This window comes from Vanellus vanellus (assembly GCF_965231255.1).
Source record: "Vanellus vanellus genome assembly, chromosome: 1".
Lineage (NCBI taxonomy): Eukaryota > Metazoa > Chordata > Aves > Charadriiformes > Charadriidae > Vanellus > Vanellus vanellus.
Window position 1 is genome coordinate 918738 of NC_138905.1, and position 7720 is coordinate 926457.

Genomic DNA, 7720 nt, shown 5'->3' on the forward strand with positions numbered 1-7720 from the left:
CAAATTTCTGCTGTGACTACCAGGTGATTCAGTCTCACTTCCCAGTTCCTTGTAAAAACTCATGTATATATCCAAACCCCAAGTACATACTAAATATTTTTACTTGCTGTTCTCTTATAAGACATAAAATAATTACATAGTTTTGTTCTCGGGAACTGCACTACTTCATTCCAACATTTTCTTCCAGGTATTTAAAAAAAAAACGGCACTTATAGGCTCACTTCAATTGAGTAAAAAAATTTCACCCATGAAAAACGAAGTTGAAGTGGTGAGGTGTCTCTGCAAGACACAACATTCTTTACCAGTGCTGCTATTTAAAATGGAGGGGAAAAAAACAGACCGGGGAGGCCACGGACACGCTGGATGAAAGCTGCCACACTGAGAGCACTACAGATACTAACACTGATTACTTGTACTAATTACATGTACTTACTATTATTTTATAGGGACCACAGTTAGCCAAGAACAAGGATGACAGAAGTAACAGGAAAAACAGAAGTAATGAAATTAGCTGGCTACTTTGTAAGAGGAAGCAGTGGGTACAGTGTAACATCAATGAAATCGAATATGCATTTATTCCTGGCACTGCATCCCTAAAACATGGCGCGCCTTTCTGCAAAATTTGGCATCCTCAAGCCCCTTCATGCTTTTGTAAACTACTCTGCTACTTCATTCTTGAGTCTTCACAAAACTCAGGCACACGTAGCAGTCTCTAGGACTGGTCATAATTAAATAGTTTTTACAGAAAGTACATGGAAAAAAACTCGGTATTCACAACTACTAAAACAGTTATAAGCTTCTTTTCAGCTTAGGGCCCTCTTCATGGTAAGCACTGAAGAAACAAGGAGAAGCCCTGTCTTGTGCACCATGGAGCTTACTGCTTATTTATGACCCAAACTGGGCAGACGATCACGACATGCAGCTACTCCCCTGGTTAGCATCTGCACGTCTCAGTCAGAACCTGCAAAACCAACTGTGCTGGCCACGTATATGACAAAAACATAGGGGGTTTTTTATTGTATTGGTCTTAAATAGACAACTATATGATTCTGAATCATTTATAGACACTGCTTTCAACCTCAAACTTATCAGTCAGCTATGAAAGAGGAAGAAGATTCACCAAGCAGAGCTAAGGGCACAGCACATTGCAAAGCATATCCACCGTCTCATTCACTCCACAATCCATCAAGGGCGAGAAGGCAACCTCACTGCAACGAGGAGGACCCCACGGGGATCCTTCCCCGGCAAGTCCAGCCTCCTGCAATAGGATCCGTCTCACCTAACGTGTAGATATTTATGCTATGGATGACTAATCTGAATTAGTCACCGAGACTCCCTTTGCAGCAGGGGAGAAATGAGCACTTCTACAGCAAAACTCAACTCTATTTTAGACTTCTGCATCAAAAGAAAATAAGCATCTGTTTCTTTCCATTGACTAAAAAAGGAATCCTAAACGGTTACCTCAGATGTAGGCATTCACATCATAGATATGTGAATTTCGGTGAGAGGTCTCCAGCCCCTTGAAAGTGAAGGCAGAGTCTGAAACACAATGTTGTGGGGGGAAAGGCTTAGAAAGTCATGAAGAAGAAAAAAAAAAGATATGAGAAAGTTTAGGATATACCACGGACAATGTAATGTTAAAAAGTAATACAGTAAAGGACTGGTAGTAAAAAACAACTGAGCACCAAGAAAAACAATCTTCCGTATTAAAAAAAAAAAATGGGATAACATGCAATAGAACTAAGTTGAAATCCATCATCTAGTATTTTCTAATTTGTTAAATAGAGTGCTGATTGAGCATCTGTTGACCATTAATCGGGTACTCTGGCTCAGGAGCTGAGGTCCTAGGACTGAGGATGACCTGGATATTCTATTCACTGGGCTTAGTTTGATTTAATCTAACACAGAATCACGGCTTTTGTTAACACTGCTGCAGCCCCACTATCCCCAACCCCTTCATATTTAAACTGTCCGGCAAAGGCTCCAGCAGCAGCGCTGATCTGTCCCTGCCGTGCCTGTTTAGTAAAATAAACCAGCAGAAAACGAGCAGGGGAAGGGGAGGTGGTTTTCTGGCAGCCTGGCTCCCTGCATGGGACCAGCACGAACGCAGAGGGACGAACCAGGAACACACTGCACCGCAAACGTAGATTACTTAAATCGAACCACACCCTATTTAAATCCTGACGGCAAGACCTGCTTTTGCTACTCTTCTCCTTCCTGGGTCACACGTTCCTGCATCCTCCCCCATGGCAGCGCTGTTTATGCAACTACACACCGAGCTGGTTGAGGGAGCCGGTCCAGCCGAAAGCTGGTCCCAGCGAGCAGGGCTAGCTCTCCGCCGGGGCGTACCACCCAGGCACTGCTGCCAACGCGCGGCAACTGGCACTCGGGCCCGTTCGTGTCGCTGTGGAACTGCACCCTCCGTCCTCCAGCTCAGGGAGACAGGATACAGCTTTTGACCTGTTCGCTTACAGTCTCAATTACCCTTCAAAAAAAAAAAAAAATCCATCTTAACATGAAAAAAAGTACTAAATGGCATACCAGAGCATCTTCTGAAGGAAGAAAACGGTGAGTAAACAGCTAAAGAAACACAACCTTTCTCATCCCTCCTCACTGCACACAAAAGTGAGACGCTGAAACAGTCCATAGGTTTTGCAAGACTACGAGGAATGAAAAGAAAGGAAGAAACTGCTATGCAGAAGAGAATCTAAGTCGCTTGTCACAAAATGTCAAGGCATACCCATCGTGCATTTTCTCAGCTAACAGAATTAAGTCTACCATAGAAAAATCAAAGACAAAACTGAAACTGAAATATCTCATGTTCTATTTCCTTCTTCCTTCCTGTAGGTTGCAGCAAGAGAGATCATCTCCACTCCTGTAGTCTTTGCATTTTTTTGTCTTTCTCCCCGTGAGCAGTGCCAGTCTCTGCTTTGCTGCTGTTGCTCCTAATTCTGCCAAACAAAATCAGAATCAAAGTGACTTAATAGTTATCAGTGTCACTGCAGGCCACAACGCTCTGAACAGCAACAAACTGCAGAACTGAAATAAAATTTAAAAAAACAAAAAAAAAAAGACAACTGGCACAGGCATACTGGGAAGAGCAGCAGAGATACTGCCCAACCGAACACAAACCTTAAATCCAAGTCATCAATAGACTTGGAAAGTTTTCTTTGCAAACCATGCAGACTGCCCACCAGGCCACCTACCAAAACAAAAGCTGGCGAAAGTTTCTTCTTTTGCCTAGGTAAGGAAACAGTTCCGAGCTCTGCCTGTTTGCCTCAAATAACTTCTTGAACTTTGCCATTTAACCATAATGTTATTTTCTCATGCCTTCCGGTTTCCCCTTCTGTCCAGATAAGATTGTGCCCTTAAGCACACGACACCGGCACAAGGGTAAGAAGGCGGGTGTTTGCAGCGCCGTGACATCCAGAGGCACCGCTGCACTGGGCACCACGGCACAGCCGCTGCCCCGCAGAGCGTACAGCCCCTGCACAGACAGAGCGGGAGAAGGGAGACACAAAGGAAGAGAAACGGAGATGGAAAACGAGTAGTAGTCAGCAGTCGCGGCTCAACAGCTGCAGAGCCTCCACGCTCCGGCTGACGGTTCTCGCTTCCCCCCTTTGACACGACGCTCTCCGAAGCCAGCTCATCCCAGTTTTGCTGACAACCCCCTTTCCGAAGCCCGGTGCCACATGGCGTTTAGTCTGAAGTGACCCCTGCCAAAGATGACAATTTTAGGTAGGCCTCAGGCAGCGATATGGAGCCACTTATTATTGTAACTACTTGCCCTGTCCCGGCTCTATCTAGGGCTAAATGGCATTAATGAGCAAAAAGAGAGAACATCACTGTTCCTTCAGTCAGTGATGTCAAACTTCCCATTTGCAGACCTGATCCGAACACCGGGTACGCGATGTGTGCGGCATTCAAATTCCACAAAAATCCACGCTTTTTTAGTCTGAGAGGTTTAACCTTGGCTATGAAAGCTTCATTTCCCCAGATCACTAATATTTATTTGCCCCAGCGTCCCCCTCTACCAGAGCTAACAGGCAGGTAAAAATAGCCAAGGCATGTAATATTAACGTCAATATTGGTTGTTGCACTGCTGACTGTTTTGGCAGATCAACACAAGGAGCAGAGAAGTCCATCACAGGGGGAGGGGAGGAGGGTGGGAGAGGGAAAGAGAAAAGCGCGATTAAAGGAACAAGCGCCCTAGAAACATAGCAGCGGACAGAAAAGACAACATACTTTTGCTTCTAATAATATTGAACCAAAGAAGACACTTAAGTTCCTTTGTTGCTACTATTGGTCACACAGAGGCCACATTCTTTCCCTGATCCTTATATAAACCCACTGACATCTGTAGATTTTCCGTGAAAAGGAGGTAAGAAACAGTCAAACCGATTCCCCAGCCCATAAAACATAATTAAGAACAGAACTGTGTTACCCTATAAATAGGGCGAAGAGTAAAAGACTGCCGCTCTGAACCGTGGCTCCACATTTGACTGCTCAGATGGAGAGCTGACATCATTCATTAATACAGTCTATTAACTCTGCTCTCCTCAGTTAGGTTTTTTTCAATAATTTTAAATTTAGCAAGACAACAAGACCTCCCACAAATAATCCTCCCGATAAAGTTCTCTAAAGTTCTGTCACCACTCAGCTCCTGCTTTTCTCTCAACTCACTGACCTCATTCATTTTTCCTGTGTCATGTACACCCAAGTTTCCCAGTTCTTCTTGTCATTCTACTATTGTTTCAGAAACACTTACTATAACGAGACACTCTTCTATTTCTTGGCATTCCAGTTCGCCCATTTTAATGGTTGAGCTTATTACACTCTTCTAGCTATGGCCCTTCAGGCACCACCACTTTGGGCTCCAAGCCACTGTGTTAAGAAAACACACGCCGTGATTATGCATGTGAAGTCATTTTCCCTGACATATAATCTACAGCTTTTACACTTGCACTTCTACACGCCTCATTAGCAGAAACGCAGAGTAAGAAAGCTCATCCTGCTCCCCCCGCCCCGAGCTCTCCCCAAACACACCCCCTTTCCTTGTCGAAATTCTTCTGTATTGCGAGTGCCCCACTGCATCTCAGGGAAGAAGAGAGTTTTGGTTTCCCTTTGCCCCCTTAGCTGACAGCCGGTAAGGCTCGGGAGAACAAGAATGAAGCGTTCCTTCCACAGAGCATGGAAAAACAAAATCAGCTACGCCTGGGCTATCTCCCCACCAAAGCGGAGGGGAAGCGTAACGAAACGATTCCTCCTCCTAGCTCAGGATCGCACTATCTGGGGACGGCAAGAATATAATTCACTCCAGCTGACTCCCCGTCCAACCAACAAACTGCGAGCCAGGGCTGGGGCAGCCCCGCTCCGAAGCGCCACCGGCCACCTCTGCAGAAGGCCTGTAGCCTTCCCCCCCAGGGAAGCACCGCCAAACAGGCTACACTACTCCTGACAACAGCCTGGAGTTGTCTACAAATAATTTAAGCCCCCAGACTGAGGATGCTTGCTTACTAGAAAAAAAAAAAACAAAACAAAACAAAACATAAGCTCTTAAAGGTAGTTTCCTCTTTGTTATTCATTATTGACAGCCTCCAATTTCTGAACGATGAACTTAGAAATTCAAGCTATCCCTCCTACAACAAAACCACAACTTCACCAAATAGACGGTTCGGAAGGAGGACGCTTCGGTGCTTCCTGCCGTCCCCAGAACAAACACTCCACAGCAGTCGCTCTCCCGCAGCCGGAGGAGGTCCGCAGGAACCTGCCCAAACCTCAGTGCTGTTTGCTGCACCACCTGTCTGATACCATTCCGCTACAGCCTGAGCTCTTCCCAGAAATCTGCTGCAGCCCCACACGCTTTCCACGATTTCTAGACAGGACGTTGTTCCTGGATTTGCAATGTAATACAAAGAAAGTACAAAAGTCACCAGAAACATCTGCATTATCGAATACAAGAAAAACAAAGCAAGCCTTCAATTCCAAACCATTTTGTTCTTATCTGATCCTCACTCGTCTCCTCCTGAGCACATGTTTATTGGTATCACTCAAACCAGCACAGATCATTACGCATTCCTACTGCACGTTCCAAAATTTAACTTTGCTTACCATGATATCACCGTTGGTTGCTATGGAAATTGCTATACTACCATCCACCAGATTTTTTTTTTTTACCACTGAAGTATTCTGGCAGACTGTTTGCTTTTAAGTGTCAGAGTAATAAGAGAAATCATGAACGTTCATTCTTCCATCAATTCTTAAAATGGTGCTTTGTTAAAAAAAACAACCTCCTAGTAAGCAATGCCATGCTTGGCTTCAAACGTGTAGGTCTGGAACTAAAACTTTTTCCTTTGGTTTTTGGTTGTTTTTTTTTTTGAGAGAGAAAATAAAGTACACTATATGAAAACACACTTCAGTTTTTAAAATATTAATTTTTAAGTGGGAGATCAACACATGAAAAATACCTCAGGTCCCTCCAAGTTCTCTCAGTTTCTCTTTTTCACTTCCTAGTTGCCTTTTTTTTTTTTTTGTTGAACTAGTGCAAAACAAGGCCTTCAAATTAGGAAGGGAGCCCTCCTCAGACTCCTCGAGAAGTCGTCTTTCTGTAAGATTACGTGCTGTGGCGATGCCACCGGCGGCTGCAGCTCCTTCCCCCGCTGCTGTACGTTAGTAACACCGCCACAGTGACATATCCATTAATTTTCAGGCCCGGCGGGGCGAAGCCGGCGGCTCCCGGGGCGCTGCCCCCCGCCCCTGACCTTGCCACCGCTCCCCACGGGGGGTCACCGAGGCCCGCACCCCCCTTCTCATCGCCCAGCGCCGCCAGGCCCAGCTCCCCCCTTACCCCCCCCCCCCCCCCCAAAAAAAATATATGAAAAAACAGAACTCTGGCAGGCGCAGCGAGCGGGGTTGCAGCCGGGTACGGCAGGAAGCGGCGCGGCGGGGCCGAGAGCAGGGACCCCCCGCCCCGGGAGCCGCCGGCGGGGCGAGAGGCTCTTTAAAAAAAAAAAAAAAAAAAATCCAAACCAACCCCAAAATGCAATGATAAACAAATCAGGGGCAGCCAGACGGACGGACGCGGCCCCAGCAGCGCTGCGGGACGGGAGACCGGTTCCTGCCGGGGGTGGAAGGGGGTGGCGGTGCCGCCCAGGAGGCCGGAGCGGCGGCGGCGGGGGAAGGCGGCGGCGGGGCTGGCGGGGCGGCAGGCCGCGCACCGCCTCCGCCGGGCCCGGCGCCCCCGGCCCCGGCGCAGGAAGGCGGAAGCGGCGGGGCGCAGCCCCCGCTCCCGGTCCCGGCGAAAGGAGGACGGGCGGGCGGCGGTGACAGCTCGGCGGGGCGGGCGGCGGCGGGCCCGGCCGCGGGTCTCACCTGCTGGGGGTCCGGGCCTGCCCTTCGCCCCGCGGCGAGGCCGCTGGCGAGCTGCCTGGCTGCGAGGGCCGGCGGCCCGGCGGGCATGGGCCGCGTCCGAGGCGGAGCGCCGCGGCCGGGGCTGCGCTGACAGCGGGCGGCGAGGCGGCGGGCGGCGGGCGCTCCGGCTGCCTCCAAAATGGCGGCGGCCCCGCTGCTGCCCAGCGCCGTGCGGGGGGGGGGGGAGGTGGGAGGGCGGGGCCGGGCGGGGGGGCGGGGTCTCGCGCAGGGGGGGCGGGCCCGAGGGGCGGGGTGGGCGGGGCTAAGGGGCGGGGTGGGCGGGGCAGCGCCCCGGGCCGGGGGCGGGCGG

At 49.1% G+C, this 7720-nt stretch overlaps 1 protein-coding gene across 2 annotated transcripts in view; it reads right to left on the bottom strand.

Moving 5' to 3' along the window:
* Nucleotides 1-7510, bottom strand: part of PPP6R2 (protein phosphatase 6 regulatory subunit 2) — a 107212-nt gene extending 99702 nt beyond the window's left edge. For both annotated transcript variants that reach the window (XM_082483176.1, XM_082483175.1), the window contains exon 1: nucleotides 7372-7510. The gene's annotated coding sequence lies outside the window, so the exon portion shown is untranslated. The remainder of the gene's footprint in view (nucleotides 1-7371) is intronic.
* Between the last annotated feature and the right edge of the window lie 210 nt (nucleotides 7511-7720).